The 18,179-nt window shown below is 37.2% G+C and overlaps 1 long non-coding RNA gene and 1 pseudogene across 2 annotated transcripts; both read left to right on the plus strand.

The window, feature by feature from the left end:
- The first annotated feature begins 9,134 nt into the window (after positions 1-9,134).
- Positions 9,135-10,912, plus strand: LOC125470588. Of its 2 annotated transcripts, none has more exons than XR_007252884.1 (2): positions 9,135-10,111; positions 10,197-10,912. It is a non-coding gene; the product is annotated as an uncharacterized LOC125470588 (long non-coding RNA). The 2 variants fall into 2 exon arrangements; XR_007252883.1 differs by having other exon boundaries at positions 9,135-10,089.
- Positions 10,913-14,682: 3,770 nt separating this feature from the next.
- LOC103946021 lies at positions 14,683-16,941 on the plus strand (annotated as a pseudogene).
- Positions 16,942-18,179: the final 1,238 nt, after the last annotated feature.

The raw sequence follows: 18,179 nt of genomic DNA on the forward strand, positions 1-18,179 counted from the left end.
CGTGCTAGGTAGGGATGGGAATAAATATTTAAGGATCACTCCCCTGGGTGATGTGGGATGTCACGATCCATCCCCTTTAGGGGCCCAACGTCCTTGTCGGCACACCACGGCCAGGGTTAGGCTTTGATACCAAATTGTCACATCCCGGCCCGGGGATGACCATTTCTCGGGCCTGCTCCAACACCGTAGCACGATATTGTCCGCTTTGAGCCCCGACCACGTCCTCACGGTTTTGTTTTTGGGAACTCACACGAGAACTTTCCGATGGGTCACCTATCCTGGGAGTGCTCTTGCGCGCTACTCACTTAACTTCAGAGTTCCTATGGAACCCGAAGCCAGTGAGCTCCCAAAAGGCCTTGTGCTAGGTAGGGATGGAAATATACATATAAGGATCACTCTCCTGGGCGATATGGGATGTCACAATCTACCCCCCTTAGGGGCTCGACGTCTTCGTCGGCACACACATGGCTAGGGTTAGGCTCTGATACCAAATTGTCACATCCCGGCCCGGGGTCCACCACATCCCGGGCCCGCTTCACCACTTTAGCACGATATTGTCCGCTTTGGGTCCCTACCACGCCCTCACGATTTTGTTTTTGGGAACTCACACGAGAACTTCTTGATGGGTCACCCATCCTAGGAGTGCTTTCGCGCACTACTCGCTTAACTTCAGAGTTCTTACGGAACCCGAAGCCAGTGAGCTCCCAAAAGGCCTCATGCTAGGTAGGGATGGGAATATACATATAAGGATCACTCCCCTGGGCGATGTGGGATGTCACATTTTGCAAATGACTACAAACCTTGTGGTGTAAAATGCAGTTAACCCTTTAATTTAATGGAAGCAAAGTTGTCTTTGCACATTGCACAAAAAGAGAGATCTTTCCGTGTATCCAGAACATGAGTTGGTATACTAAATATCATGATACAAGGACGAATATACTTTTTAGTGTCCCTTCACTATATTTATAACACATTGTACATCAGCTTGTGTTCTGAGTACATAGAAAATTTTTTGCCCCAAAGAGTGAAAGATGAAGATGAAATGCCTGGGCCAAAAGAAGGCTCTAGTTTGTTTTGATGTCCGAAAATAGACTGAGGGGTCCCTCGTTTTGCATGGAAAACTTTAAAAAATTGGTGATTTTTACCTCGGACTTTTACATCTTACGTATTTTTCGATTGTTTAATAATCTTTTAGTGTGTGAGTGAGTTAAAATAAGTGTGTAAAGGCCACACCCTAAAAAAATATTAAAATAGATTCCTGGCCGCATTGTCTATGTGAATGGCTAGGATTAAAGGGTACAGACAAATTTGAAAAGGATCTCAACCCAAGTATTTAGGGCTGGTTTGGTATTATTGTGCTTTGAAAAAAAACTTCTTCTGCTATACTGTGAGAATAAGCAGTTGTGAAATAAAGCAACAAAGTGTTTGGTCAACTTTTTTTTGTAAAAATGCTTTTGGAAAAAAAAATAAAAAAAAGCAGTATGATAGCGTTTGGTAAACTTTTATGTAAAACAGATATGACTGTGTGAAATAACCAAAAAGGGTATAAAATGAGTATAATGTTAAATGTAAAATAATAAACCAGCTCTATCTTTCTTTTATCTATCTTCATTTATTAATAATCCATGTCTTCTATTTATTAATAGTGTGACATCCCACATCGCCCAGGAGAGTAGATCATGTAAGCCTTATATGTATATTCTCATCTCTACCTAGCATCTGACACGCACCGATCCGATATTCCCCGAATACTAGGATAGGCACGTGCTGGCTGACACCTGAGGGTGACGAAAACCATTTATTGAGTGCAAATGCTGAAAATAAGGGGTAGATAAGGCTTATAAATATAAAAGAATAATGACTATGCATTTAAGGAACGTGTTCAGAGCATACAACTAACTAGAACACTAAAAAAAATAATATAAAATTGAATGAATAAAAGAATGGGTCCTACACCAAGAGGACTCGAATATGTCGATGCGGAAGTGCCTTGACGCCGGGATTGTATGCCTCGATTCAAAGTCCTGAAGGGGGTGCAAAATAAACATGAGTAAACCAAGTTGATATATATATATATATATAATAAAACAGTTATCAACGTACTAAACCCCAGATTTTATGAAAACACATATATCATGATAAACATAGGTTTTCCGAAACCTAGCATGTCGTGCAATGTCTCAAATCATAACTTGTATATATAAAAATCACTAGTGAATGTCCAATAACCCCCAAATCCCATGCCGGCTCCCCGTCTCTGAGCAAACAGTCAGAGAAAAATACACTCCAGGCCCCATGCCGACTCCCCGTTCCTGTGCTAATAGCCAGAGGAAACACACTACAGGCCCTATGCCAACACCAAACCGTTGCTCGGGACGGACCAGAATCTATCCATACGTCCCGTAGCGGAATAAGGACCACTAGGTAAGTACAAAACCATTGAACATACATATATTGAAAAGCAACTTCATAGTATAAAGTCATCCATCATCTATACTATAAAGAGGTGTTCTAAACATGTTTTGAATATCATATCGTCATCCATCAAATATTCTATAAGAACACGACTTATAAGAAAAATAGTAATAATTCAAACTAGCCTCAGCAAGCATGTTATCTCATAAAACGTTTCATAAAACATAGTCATCAAATCATGCTTGTCATGTATGAATTTCTACTATAAAAACATGCATTTTTAGAAGGGACACTCACAGTACTTAGCTGCTGAAGAGCCACGTAACTAGCGAAGACGGAAATGCCACAATTAATTACCCCTAAGCACATAAATGGTACATTTAGTTAAACTCTACTCAAACAACTTAATTTGGGAAAACGAACATCGAAAACGGGTCTAGGACGTCGGAATTAGCTTTGGAGAGGTCCCGGACGAAAACCCGAAAAGTCAACGGTCAAAGTCAACGTTGACCATTGACCAGTCAAAGTCAACCCTGACCGTTGACCGGGTCAACGGTTAGATCGTGTCAAAGTCAATTGGTCAAACTAAGTCAACCGGGTTTGGTCTTAGGGTTGGATCCGGGTTGGCCATTTGAAGTCAGACCAAAAACCGACCAAAGAGTGGCCTGAAAACCACCCTCAACCTAGGCCTTTGGGCCGGGTTACCCAGCCCATTTAGAGTCAAGCTAGGGTTGTGGTGGGGGCTCAGGTCGGGAAGTGACAATTTGGTATAAGAGCCAATGCCTGTCCGGATGTGTGCCGACGAGGATGTCGGGCCCTTAAGGGGGATGGATTGTGACATCCCACATCGCCTAGGGGAGTAGATCTTGTAAGCCTTAAATGTATATTCCTATCTCTACCTAGCACGAGGCTTTTTGGGAGCTCACTGGCTTCGGGTTCCGTAGGAACTCCGAAGTTAAACGAGTAACGCGCAAGAGCAATCCCATGATGGGTGACCCACTGGGAAGTTCTCGTGTGAGTTCCCAGAAACAAAACCGTGAAGGTGTGGTCAGGGCCCAAAGTGGACAATATCGTGCTACGTTGGAGTCGAGCCCGGATTGTGGTGGGGGCTTGGGCCGGGATATAACAAATAGTATCTCTAGAAGTTTCTTATCTTTCTTTTATCCATCTTCATTTGTTAATAATCTATGTAGAAGTCTCCCGACTCTCCCCCACTCCCCAATTTTCTGTCTTTATTTTGTTTTTTCTCTGCTTCTTCTTCATCTTTTTTGTTTTCTTCATTCTTCTTCATCTAGCCGACATGGCAACTACCATCGGAGCAAGATCGCTTCGCTTTGCCCCTCCAATCTTCTGTGGGCGATGGATAATGGAGGTAGTGACTTAAGTCCAGCCTCATTTCACTTCTCGCTATCTCTAGTCCAGCCTTTTTTCCTCTCGCTGTCTCCAAGTTGTAAACTTTGAAGAAGGAGAAATTGAAGATGGATAACGGAGGCAGCGACTTAATCCTCTTCTTCCCGCTGTCTTCAGTCCAGCCTTTCTTTTTTCCGCAAGCAGCGACTCAAGGTTATCTCTTCCACCTCCTCCTCATTTTCTTTTTTCTAATTTGAAACAAATTCAAAGTTGTAAACTTCGAAGAAGGAGAAATTGAATTGTTGTTGTTCTTTTTGTCTATAGATTCTTGAAGTAGCAAAGGAAAAATGAGAGTTTTATGCTTTTTTGTTTTTTGTTTTTTTTTTTTTTTTTTTTTTTGCGATTATCAGTTTTGGTTGTGGTTGTTTAGTGGGTTTCTGAGTTTTTGTGTTTCCATTTCTTGTGTAGATTGGCAAAGTGGTTTCTGGTGGGTTTCTGTGTTTCCATTTCTTGTGGAGATCGGCAAAGGAGCACCGTTTCTGGTTTGAGGGTGTTATTGGACTTTAGAAAGTTTTATTAAGGGAGCACTATATCTCCTCGTGCTTTGAAAAAAAACCAGTTTTCCAAAGCAACATTTAGGTGCTTCAGCTTTTTTGATGATTTTAGCTTATTCTCACAGCAGCTCCCAAAATAATCTTCTTTTTGTTTTAGTTTACCAAACACCTTCAACATAAAAACTTTGAAAATAAACAACTTTTTTTTAAACACCTCAATGCCAAACCATACCTTAGAACCTTTTTTTTCAGCTACAAGCCTATATCTCTTTTCAGATAATTGGATCTCTGCTATTGTCTTCGCCTGGATTTTGGAGTTTTACTGAGCCAAATTTGTGGTTCCAAAAATTTCTTCAGCTTTAATATAGCAATAAAGTGAAAGGTTATAAAGTACGCTAAGCACTAATCGGTCGGCGGATGGGGATCTAGCGCTTAGGTGGCGGCATGACCTAGGCGGATGTAAATAAATTTATTATATATCGTATAAATGAAATGTTTGCTTATACTTAAAAATACAAAATTTCATGAAAATATGGGAAACAACCATATAATGTGTTTTCATTAAAAAAAATTGCTTAAAAAAATAAAAGCAAAATGAAAGTTATCTATTTTATGTCTAAGTGAAAGTCACAACCTAGGTGATTCTGGGCAGGCTAGTAGAGCGCCTATGTGGTCTAGGTAAGTGCCTAAGTAGGTCTACATGCCCTTTCTTAATTTTCAACCGCCTAAGGATTAATCGAGACGGTGGCTAATTACTTAACGCCTAGGCAAGGCCTAGGCGACGTTAGACGGAGATTTTTAGAACAGTGATGAATTATGGAAGCTTTCTTAGGATATGCTACATGGGTAAGTCTAAATAATTTCTCAGATTTGTCGAGTTCTAGTGTTGTTAATGTGATTTAAGGCTGCTTTTAATTTCATATTTTTCACAAAATCTGTTACATGGGTAAGTCTTACAACATTAGAGTTTATCATTTTTAATTTTTAGATAGTACCTCTATAAGAGTCAAGTTATTCATATAAAAGCGTTTTCAGTTATTTTAGAAACATCCTCAAACGAGTTATAGAGGTAGGTTTAATTGACACAAGTAGTAGTAAAATCACGAAATATTAGTTGACAATTTTCCTTTAGGTTTTGAAATTTCTTCAACACTATATAATCTGTCTACAGCGGGCGATTTATACTCTGCTGATTATATGGCACTCATTGAGGGATGATCCCACTTCGACCATAACTTCGCCGGGAAATTACTTTCCAAAGTTATTAGGTTTACTTTTAGCACAAGTAAAAGCAAACCGAGTAGGCAAATATTCAGGCTGACATTTATAAAAAATTGTCAACCACACAAAATAACAAAACCCGGCCATCACCAAATCCAATACAGACTGTACAGTAATGCATATCTTCTTCTTTTTTTTTTTTTTTTTTTTTTTTTCAATTAAAAAATGATTAGCTAATAGCTTTGCCAAAACAATTAACCTTTTTAGAGGTTGAAGACTCATAGATGCATTTCAGCCTCCTGTGGTCGCTATCGTGCAATTCATTGGCGCCAGAATACGAACTCCAAACGTGCTGTGTGGATTCTTGGGTTTACATTTTTTTTTTTTCCGATGACTGGGACATTAATTAGATTATAGTTACTTGTAATCATGTAATTAACTAAACAAAATTTTAATTTAGTGCAAACATGAATTCAAGTAAGAGAAAATTACTTAAACAACCTACCATCCAGCGTAGTGGATCTAGCTTCTCTGCATTAAAATTACATACGTGATAATTACGTTTGTTTTAGGATTTTTAATTCTTTCAAATACAATTAAATTAAGCAAAGTTCGGCATCGTAAAGCTAATTTGCTTAACAAGAAAGCTAATCAATCTATTATATTAATTGGGGTTTCAACTTATTTCATGCGTTTTGACTTTGGTAATGTCTTAGGGGGCAAGGTTCAACTTTTTGCCTTATCACACACACACACACACACACACACACACATGTAATCTTGCTTGTCAACTCTTTTCCCTTTTTTTTTTCTATTTTGCCCTCATTTTTGATACACACTTATTTCATACGTTTTGACTTTGGTAATGTCTTAGGGGGCAAGGTTCAACTTTTTGCCTTATTACACACACACACACACACACATATGTGTATACTATTATTAAGAGAACCCTCCTTGTCAAAATTTTCCCTATTTTTTTTCCTATTTTGCTCTTACTTTTGATACACACTATTGACAAAAAGGAGGGCAAAATAGTAATTTTGTACCTTTTGACAAAATGACAATCATATCCCTATTTTTCCTATTTTACCCCCTTTTTTTTTTTTTTTTTTTGAGAAAATGACAATCATATACTTATTTTTTCAATTTCACCCTCAGTTTTGATACACAATATTTACATAAGGAGGACAAAATAGGAAATAAAAAGAGGAAATATTTTGACAAGGAGGCTTCTCTTAATAACACTTTTGATACACAATATTTACATAAGGAGAACAAAATAGCAAAAAAAAAAAAAACAAGCGGAAAAAAGTTGGCAAGGAGGCTTCCCTTAATAATAATATAGAAAAAAAAATACACTTATTAAAAAAAATTATTCACATACATAGAGTGTGCTCTCTACTAGTATATATAAACACGATGAGCTTTGACTCGAGTACCCTTTTTCTCATTTGTTTTCCTCAAGTGCTAAAATTAAATTAAACACAAAGTCTCCCGGGCAAATGTCACGTCAACGAAAGTCCCAAAGCAAAGCTTGGCTAGCAAAAGGAGAAACAAAATCAAGCCCAATACAATCATAATTTTGCGCATAACCAAAATTAGCAAGCGAGAGTTGGCTTTACTAAAAACATGTTTAAAGAAATAAACACGAACAAAATTAGGTTCCCTCTCCCTCATTTGTTTTATAATCGATCGTTGTTGTTTTAGTGATTTGTCATCACTATTTGTTATAATAGAAAAATAGATTTCAACTCAATTTCGTTAAATTATACTATAGATAAAAAAATCTTACGTAACTACTACTCAGTAGTAAATTAACTCATTTATCTAAGTATAACTTTTGCACATTTTTTCTTACCTATCTTTTTATACACTTTGTTTATTTATGTTTCTTAATTTACCTAATTATATATAACTAGAACCAAACATAAATCGATGTATATTGAAGAAAAAATGGAAGTGAAGAAGTTATTTCCATTCTTATATATATATATATATATATATATATGTGAACTAACATAGATGTACGGAAAACGTTTAAACGCGGGGTCCTGCAAACTAGTGATATAAACTTCCAGCAAATTGCAAGGGAGTTGCATAAATTGAGTTTTTATTTCATCTAATTATCTAAAATTATGACTTGACAATTGGGTTCGTGTAATGAGTCAGCGCCCTTTTTCCAAGGAGTTTCAACCTCCGTCCGTTTCTGTATAAAACATCACACAATCTGCAGCATAAGCACTTTGCTCATCACTATGTCACCATAGAAACTTTCAAAATACCTAAAAACACATTTAATAAAAATAGAGAATCAAATAAGTAAAAATGGAAATAAATTTAAAAAAAGCGCTTTGAGTGCTTTTTGCAAGAAATACGTAATTAATGTTTCTTGCAGGAAACATATCAAGTGCTTTTAGAATTTCAAACATACTCACTAAAAACGCTTTTAAATTTTTTTTTAATGAACCCGCACACTGTTATCGTAAAATGTATAGAAAGCGTGTCATTTGCGTGAGGGAATCAAAAGCCCAAATGCCAAAATCAAACTAAAACAAACAAAAAACATTGTGCTAGTAAGGTCAACAGGAACAGGATAATGTTTCCCGACGAAAATAACCGAGTTTACTTTTTAGCACTAATTATAATTAAACAAAAGCCACACGTCTATTAAACTGATTCGGTACTAATAACGCGTATAAACGTAGGTTGACATTTTTGCGTGCTATGAAAATTGTCAATCGATACAAAACAACAAACACCGACACCTCATTGCAGGGGAATTTCAATTTCACGTGTATTGACTTTGGTATGAGGTTGTAACTAGAGAGCATGAAATACATATTGTTTTTTCGTTTTTAGTTTTCAGTTTTGTGTTAAAAATAAAGAGAAATATAGTGGAACAACGACAGGTATAAAAAATGTGAAAGGAAATACATTTTTCTTTAAGTTTTAGAAGCGTATACAAGAAGAAAACATATTTAAACTCAAATCTATTTTAAACTTTTTCACCTTTAAGATTTCGTATGTATCCATTTTTTATTTGTTCTTTTCTTTCACCACTTCTTCTCTATTATTCCTTTTCCTTATATATTTTTTCATATCTGCAAAAATCCCAAATTTAAAGCCAAAATAGATATCACTGTGTACTGAGTTTTGGTATATGCGTATGACCTATGTTTTCCTTTTTGTTTTATTGCTTCTCATTTCCAAAGAAAGTAGTTCATAAAGTGTACACGCTTGAGCTGCCTTGGTTTACATAACACATTACTTTGCAAAACTCTCCTAGGTCGAAAGTGCACATGAAGACTCTATCTAGCAACCGCTCTAGATTAAGGTTAAACACATATCTATCACTATACTTCGATACATAATCCTAGTGTATAGTAACACTTATGTAATTGAAGAAAGTTGGAGTTTAAAGCTAATTGGTAATATGGGGAGTAGTTCAACTTCTTATAAGCCCTTACAAGATTTCTCATTTTAAGATTTTTTCTTTCACTGATATGAAACTCTTTTACCTTTACATCTTCACATGACCTCTCACATATAGCGAATTTTCAAATCAAACACTTGGACAACAAGAATTGGGTGACATGGAGTACGTGCTCTGATATCATGAAGAAAGTTGAATTCCACTATAAAACCAATTGGCAATATTAGAAATAGCTCAATTTGTTTCATTTCATGACATAAGACTCTTTTACTTTAAAATCCTCATATATAATATATATTTAATTGGTTTCTTTTGACCCAATTGGCGGGCTGAAAAAGTGTAAACAATTTCCTCACAAATTGTGGAATTTGGCTTCCTTCTATTTTTGGGTAAATTTCACTTTATCACATCATTTTTGAAATCTGTTGAAATCTAACACAACCTCTTTAAAATATTTCACTTTCATACCTCAAGTACTATTTTATTTCAATATAATACATCCGTTACATTTTTCATCAATTGATCAATTAAGAATTGATGTGGTTGCCATATTTGTGTCACGTGACTGTCAAATTTATGTCACGTGACAAATTTTTTTTTATTTTATACATTTAAAATATTATAATAATTTACCCTATTATTAAAAAAAAAAAAGCGAAAAAAAAAAAAGAAAAAACCTGAAACCCAGAAACCCATTCGTCCGACCCACCTCCCTGTCCTCTACCCTCTTCACCTCCCCTCCCATCCAAAAACCCACCCCACCCCCACCTCCACCTCCACCTCCCCCCTTCTCTGCTCCACGATTTGCATCTGAGATGGCGTCGTCGGCGCAGCTCCGGCTCATGTCCGATCTCAGAACCATCATTAACCTTGCCGTTAAACAAGTCCATAAATTCTGCCCCTAAATCTACGGTTCCCACAACTCGATCCACACTTCCTGCAAATAGATCGACAACTCCTGCAACTAAATCTACAGTTCCCTCAAGATCCTCTACACCACCAAGGTCTGCGGCAAGATCTTCAACACCAACGTCCAGACGCACTGTACCCCTACCAAGCCTGCATCAAGAGCTTCAACACCAACTCGTCGACCGTCCATGCCATACCCTACACCTAGTATATCAGCTCCTCCATCAAAGTCCTCACCTTCAATTTCCAAGCCAGCTCCTCAAATTCCTACCAAATCTAATCAGAAATGCTGAACTTTATCTGGGATTTTGCAGGGTTGCAGCGCCAGCCCTCTGTCTGATGGCAATGGAAGTTCTTCATCCTTCCCGTCGCCGAGAAGGTGAAGAACGAAGGTGAGAAGGGAGAGATGCTGCGGGCCATGGCGACCCGGCTGGATGGCGGCAACGGGCTTGGGCTGGGCCTTCTAGGCCCGGGAGTGGCGGCGGGAGGTAAGGTAGAGGGAGAGGAGGAATAGGGTGATTAGAGAGGGAGTGTGTTTGATTTGGGGGTGGGGAAGACGAAGGGGAAAACTGGGTTTTTCTTTTTTTATTCTTTATTTTTACTTTTCTTTAATTAATTATTTTAATATTTGAAATTTTTTATGAAGTGTTTAACTATACGGTACAAATATGGATTTCATATTTTCCACATTATCATTTAACGGTTTACTTAATGGGTTTTCTAACGAATGTATGAAATTGAAATAAAATGATAAATAAATGTATGAATTGAAATGTTTTAAGGATGTTGTAAGACCAACTCCAATGGTGGGCTAAAAGCCAAATTACCCCCCAAAATTTCCCCCCAAACGCACTCCAACCCAAGGGGAAATTTTGAGCTAAATGCTAAATGCTAAACCAATGCCAAATTCCCCCCGAAATTTAGCTCAGAAATCGGGGTGGATTCTACCCAATATTTATCGGAATTTAAATTTTTTTAGATTAAAATGTTTATAAAATTAATTTACGATAGTCTACATATTTATTTTTTTTTAAATTAATTTAACAAAAAAAAAAAGCCTAAATTCATTCTTTAATAATCCCGGGCTAAAATTTTAGGATAGAATGGTTGGAGTAGAAAAGCTGTTTTTGGGCTAAAAGCTAAATTTTTCGGGCTAAAAAATTTGACTTTTAGCCCAACCATTGGAGATGGTCTAAGGAATTGAAATTGATTCCAAATTTGAAGAGAGGGGGGAGAAATAAATATGAAATTGAAATGTTTTTTAAAGATGTTGTAAGGAATTGAAATTGATCCCAAATATGAAGAGAGGGGAAGATAAATAAATATGAAATTTAAATGTTTTAATGATGTTGTAAGGAAGTGAAATGAAATTGATTCCAAATCTGAAGAGAGGGGGAGATAAATAAATATGAAATTTAAATGTTTTAATGATGTTCTAAGGAATTGAAATTGATTCCAAATGTTGGAGAGAAAAAAAAAGGAGGGGGGGGGGTGGTGGGGGATGGATGGTGAAATTGAAATGTTTTTTAAAGATGTTGTAAGGAATTGAAATTGATCCCAAATATGAAGAGAGGGGGAGATAAATAAATATGAAATTTAAATGTTTTAATGATGTTGTAAGGAAGTGAAATGAAATTGATTCCAAATATGAAGATAGGGGAGATAAATAAATATGAAATTTAAATGTTTTAATGATGTTCTAAGGAATTGAAATTGATTCCAAATGTTGGAGAGAAAAAAAAAAAGAGGGGGGGGGGGGGGGGTGGGGGATGGGTGGTGTGGTTGTGGATGGGGGATGGATGGGGTGGTTTGGTGGAAATAAATTTACCCTTTATTTTCCTTTTTCCTTGACTTTTTCGTTAAGAGTGTCTCAAATTGTGTAACTTGCATGCAGTCAGCCCCCCTTTTCTTAGGAGTTTCGAAGTTGAATTCATGTTCCACTTGTAGTTCTTAACTCAATCTCTATATAAATTAAGCACAAGAAAGCTTATTCCATGCACCTTATCTTCCATCTTTCCATAGAGAGAAAGCGCTTTCGACATCATTTTTCGGTCACCATATAAAACCATATGCACGCTATGAAGTTATTGATGCTTATTCTCTTGATCATTTTCACAGCCAAATTATCCACTGATCATGTAGCTGCTGCTGCTCGACCTCTGGGCTGTACGAAGACGCCGAAGACTTTTGTTCCAAAGACGGCGTTTCTGCCACAAGCTAGAGGTTCAGTGCCACCTACTGGCCCCAATCCGTGCATTCCCTGAACGCGGCAACGGCCATTACAACTTAATCAACAAGTGGAAGCTCATCAGAGATCATATCAAGCACCTACTCTAATAAAGTCACAAGCAAGCGATGAAGTGTGCATAATATACATATATATATATATATATATTTATATATTTATCTCTCTGTGTGTGTGTATGTATAGTTCTAAGCAGACAGACGGGGAAAAGGTTCATGCAGAGGTTATCGTATATATTTTTGGGCTAGTGATTCACATCATTCTTTTTGCTTCTCATACCTTCTTCTCAATTTGAAGCTGTCGAATCCAATAAACTGGAGAAGATCTAAAAACAAAAATTAACAAGGGATGTGTGGCATGTAAAAATAGGTGTATGCTTGGCCGTGTATGTGTATTTTGACTTTATACATGTATTTTATTGCATATATATTTTTTTTTTGTAATTACTAATTAGCGAGTAATATTTGTAAATTAACTATGGAATATAAATTTTTTTTTTTTTTTTGAAGGTAATGTCATTAATAAAATAAAACGAAGAACATCATCATTTATTAGGAATACAATTTCAAACGCAACAAAAAGACAATACAAAAACTTACCCTACATAACCACATCTAAAGAAATAGAAAGAAATGCTCATGTGGACAAAACCTTTCATGGTTTATTTTATTTTATTTTATGAACTTACAAAAGACAACACCCCTTCAGCAAAGATGCCTTGCTATGAGACATCACGATGATGTCGTCATAGTCCTTTGTTAGGCGTACAAACAGGGAAACCACAACCAAAACAAACAAAAAAAATGTCAAAACATAAAATAAACTCTCCAGAAATACGATTCCTCAATCACGGAAGACCCGTTCTTAACGAACAGTAAAGATAAGCTCAAAAGGTCTAAGCCCTGGGAGCCGGACATAATAACACCGTCAAAGACACATAAGTTAGACATCGTACCATCACCTGAAGACATTGCAACGACAAGAAAACATGATTGTGAATCCCTTGAACCACTAAAACGACCACACGAAGGCAAGACTGCGTCACCCTTTGATGATCTTGTAATCATCGGTAGAAACCTTGCAACAAGTCAACTCCAACAAATGTCGAGTTTTCTCCGCATAATTCTTGCCAAGCACACAAACAACAAAGTCAACACCTTAGAATTTTGAACAACAATTGTTCCTTTAAGATTCGGGGTTGAGTAATAAATCATAACCGCTACAGTGCCGTAAGCTCTCCTCCTCAAGAAGAGAAAGTGACCACAATTACCACAAGGCTCTCCTCAACAAAGCGAGAGATCACTACCTAAAATAGGAAAAGAAAGACAATGAAGAGATGAAGAAGGGTTGCTGCCGACTCCAAAGCCACATGTTGACATCGGGGATAGTGACTAAACTTTAGCCGCAAGAGGAGGGAAAAAAAAATGTCTCCCTGCCGATTACTCTCGCATGATGATGATGCTCATCACCCAATTTATCGTTATTGGAAGAGTTTAAATTCGAAATTTGTATAGTGGATAAACACAAATCTCAACATTTAAATTCATTCAATAACAATAAATAAAATAATAAGCACTACTATCATTTGAAGGTGATGAACAAAAATACAACTATCGAGAAATTGAGGTTATTGCATGCAAGCTGCTGCTTATCGATGGCCAATTTCCATGTAAGTCTTTGTTGTACGAAAACTCGTTGGGGACGCCGCTTTTGCTTTTTCATGGTAAATTAATATCATATTCTCTACAAATACTCATGCAAATATTTGTGGCCCTACTTTCTAACTTGTAACCAGACAAACACCTTTAGAAAACTGAGGAATATAACACTGTGTAAACGTTTAAAATTTAATTGCAATCCCTGTTGAAGAAATTTTTCGATGTGACAATTACACGAACAAGATGTGTTATATGTCCACCAATGTTATATTACATAAATCTATTTATACATATCATACTATAGGTTCGTGTAGTACCAATCTTGCCTATCACCCAATATGCATGTTTTAAAGTCTTAATACATGAATATGAATTATTACGTGATCACGTGACCATCAAATTTAAGTTTTTCTTCTTGGAGCGACATGTTTACTTGTCTTTTTTTTTTTTTTTAAATTAGCATTTTATTTCTAATGGATAGTGAATTTCATATTTCATTTTTCATTTTCATTTTTTCATTATTTTTCCTATCCCGTGATTATCTTTGTTTTACTTGATGGGCTGGTGGCTATTCGGCCTTCTGGGCCATTCCCATGAAAGATTCCACAAACGTTTCACCAAAAAACAAAGGAACACAGAGGGACACATGCTGCCTCAATTTTGGTGGTGAGGGTCCAAAGAAAGGAGAAATTTTTAGTCGTGATAGGAATCAAGATGTACATTACGTGTTTTAATAAAAGTGGTAGGAAATTTTATTTTTTAAGTTATTAATTTTTTAGCACATATATCCTACCATTTGTATAATAACACGTGATGTACCATTTCATGTACATGTTACATTAAAAAATCTCTTCAAACAAAGAGTCACATCTGGTGGAATACTGATACTTTTAATTTAATAAAACAATTAAAAAACATCCCCAGATCTTGGAAGTTTGGCAACCCCCACTTTCCTCATGTTTGTTTAACTTTCCTGCACACTTGCACTGAGTTGGAATCCAAGTATCTGCCACAAACCCATATCAGCTTTCAGGTAATCGGATGTCTACTATTATTCTCTGCCTGGATTTTGGAGTTTTTCTGAGCCAATTTTGTGCATCCAAAAACTTCATCAGCTTTAATTTAGCAGTAAAGTGAGGGTCTTTGTATATAATGTTTGAAGTTTTCTTAGGATCTGCTAATTGGGTAAGTCTAAATTTCTCGACTTTTTCGAGTTTTAGTTCTGTTTGCTTAACTTAAGGTTGTTTTTTTTGTTCATTTGAAGTTGGTAATTTTTGTTCGAGATATCTTATCAAAGATGTTATATTTGTGTAGAATTGATTCCCTGAGATGTGTTGAAAGTTCAGAACTTTAATTGTGATTCGAGCAGTAGATTGATCCGGTCATGAATTTTTGCGAAAAGATTGCGAATTTCTGTAGTGGGAATAAGAAATTTGAGAGCTGTGTTGTGAATATCTGTAGTTATAGCATTTTTGTGTTGTTTGAGCTAGTTGTGGAAGGAGAAGAGAAGTTATGGGTGAGAAATTTTGGGTGAATGAAGAAGACAAGGTCGTGATGGAGTCGGTACTGGGTACCGAAGCGTGCCAATTCTTGATCTCACTGGCTTCCGAAAATGTTTTGTCAGAATTGATTAGGCCGCCGGGTAAATTGGGTGTGCAGCAGGGGCTGTGCCAGCTTGTCAAAGGGTCGAATTGGAATTATTTCATTTTCTGGCAGGCTGTTAGCAAGAAATCTGGTGGATCTGCTTTGATTTGGGGTGATGGGCATTGCAGAGACACCAAGGGCGGTGGAGCTGGGGACGTGAATTCTAGTCGGGATGGTAGTTTGGAGGCAATGCAGAAGAAAGAAGAGGTGAAGAAGTGGGTGCTTGAGAAGCTCCACGCGTGTTTTGGCGGTTTGAATGGGGATATTTATGCACGAAGGTTGGATGGGGTGTCAGATGTGGAGATGTTTCATCTCACTTCAATGTGTTATGCATTTCAACTTGATTCGATCTCACACTGCGGTCCTGGGGAGTCGTCCAAGTCCGGAAAATCGATTTGGGTATCAGATGCCGGTAGTTGTTTACATCATTACCAGTCGAGGTCATTTTTAGCAAGATTGGCTGGGTTTCAGACAGTGGTGTTTGTACCGATGAATCAGGAGTTGTGGAACTCGGTTCGGTCAAATCAACTTCGGAAAAACAAAGTTATGTGGATATGGTCAGAAGTGCATTTGGGGAATCTAGTCCTATTCAGGCAAAGACATTTCCAATGATATTTGGACGTGAACTAAGTCTCGGTGGTCCAAAATCACAATCCGTCAACATTTCCTTTACTCCAAAAATAGAAGAAGATTTTGCATTTCCTCCAGAACCGTTTGAATTACAATCAGTAGGCACTTCAAATGGATGTCGAAGAGAGGATAGTGAAGTAAAACTGTTTCCGCAAATGAACCAAATGATGGTTGACGGTTTCAATGTTCAGACAAGAGTCTCAAGTTCGGAGCTGCTCAAGGATGAGTCCTCGGCACAAATTGATGAGCGGAAACCCAGAAAGAGAGGGAGAAAGCCTGCCAATGGGAGAGAAGAAGCATTGAATCATGTGGAAGCAGAACGGCGGAGGCGTGAGAAGCCTAACCAGAGTTACTATGCACTAAGAGCTGTTGTTCCTAACATATCGAAGATCGATAAAGCCTCTCTTCTTGGTGATGCCATTACCTATATCTCGAGGATGCAGTTGTGAGGATGAACTTCCCATTGGATTCTCACCCGGTTTCTGAAGTATTCAGAACACTTGGGGAACATAAAATTGTAGCTCAAGAGTCTAACGTTTCCATAACAGACAACGATAAGGTTATTCATACATTCTCCACTCAAACTCAAAGCGGTGATGCCGAGCAATTAAGGGAGAAGCTGGTGGCCTCTCTTTCAAAATGATCTGACTGTAAAGTTGTTTCGTAAGTTATTACCTGTATCTTTATGCATCTGCCTGATATAAACGTGAGTTTTCTTGTTGTCGAGTAACTGATGAGTGTCTTTATCTCGTGATGATTTGTTATATAACTTCAGATTCGTATTATTGTACGAGTTGTTTTGTTTATGTATGAAAAAAAGCTCGTTGTAATTTTGAACATGTTCGGAAGAACCAAAATGGATGTTATGAATTTATCTCTCTACGTCGCTATCCTTGGAAGGCTTCTGAGTTACTGTTTTACAGTTTATGCATGCATGTTTAGATGAATTGGCCAGAGCCAGCCCTCAAGTAAGGGGAGATTCCTGCACGTGACTTGGGCACGTGATGAGTGCTACACGGTGTTGTGGATATATCCTGGTTACACCCAAGTTTTTCTCGTCGTAGGATTTGCTATTTCAACTCCATAATTTAAAGGGTATTGAGTTTGACTGATAAATATATACCCCTTTTTATAGGAATGCTGCGAACCTTTGGTCATGGCTTCTCTGCTATGACTAAATCAAAATCGAGCAATTTTCCCAAAAATTGGTCCATGGAAGGAGCCAGTGAAGGCCCATTAGGGGCAAATGCCACAACTCAAGTTATTCGTTTGTTAAGTTGCAGACTATCATTATATAATATATACGCATTATACTTGAAGAAAATATATGTAACTAATATCTAACATACTTTCATACTGCATATACTCCATATCAAATATTATATGAGCAAAAGTGCTCTTGTTCTGTCATTCAGACTCAAAAACCTCTCTCCTACGTTATCATGTATGAATATTTTTCTTATCACTTTGTCACTTTCCACTACTACAATGAATTTTTTGTAACATTTGAATTGTAATACATTATCATTTGAAATCATCCCTATTATCATATTGGGAATAAGCCATACTATAATAAGGTTTCCTTAGTTGATTTTTGGGTTGCCCCCACTAGAAAAAATTTCTAGCTTTCTCCCTCAAAGCCTAAAGTTCCATTTGGGTATCAAAGATAGGTTATGTTACAGGAGGACTTTGTTCTCAACTCTTTTTGTTGTTCTTGTTCTGTTTTCTTGTCTGCAAGTTGGAGAAATGAGGTAATTGAAGGCAGAGCAATGGGCTAAGAACCATGGTGTTGTACTTGTGTTTCAGTCCCTCCAGAGGGTTCGACCGCCCCCAACCGGCCCTAATCCCTGCACCCTCATCCCCGGCCGCAGCTCGGGTATTTGCACCTGTATGAGATGAATGTTGCTTTACCACTTAGTGCATGAAGCCTTCTTAGCCGTGCCATTCCTCACTCTACTAATACCGAGAATTAACGTTCCGGCCGGCTATATTGAGACGCAGAAACGGGAGCAACAGATGTTATAAAGTTCAAAATGTGAATAATGCTTAGCTAGATTAGCATCCCTGCGGTAAAATTGATGTATAATAACCCATTTTTTTCATTATTTTTGTTGGTCAAT

This window comes from the organism of the source record quoted next, unplaced genomic scaffold (assembly GCF_019419815.1).
Source record: "Pyrus x bretschneideri cultivar Hongxiangsu unplaced genomic scaffold, Pyrus_bretschneideri_v1 Contig50, whole genome shotgun sequence".
Classification (NCBI taxonomy): Eukaryota; Viridiplantae; Streptophyta; class Magnoliopsida; order Rosales; family Rosaceae; genus Pyrus; species Pyrus x bretschneideri.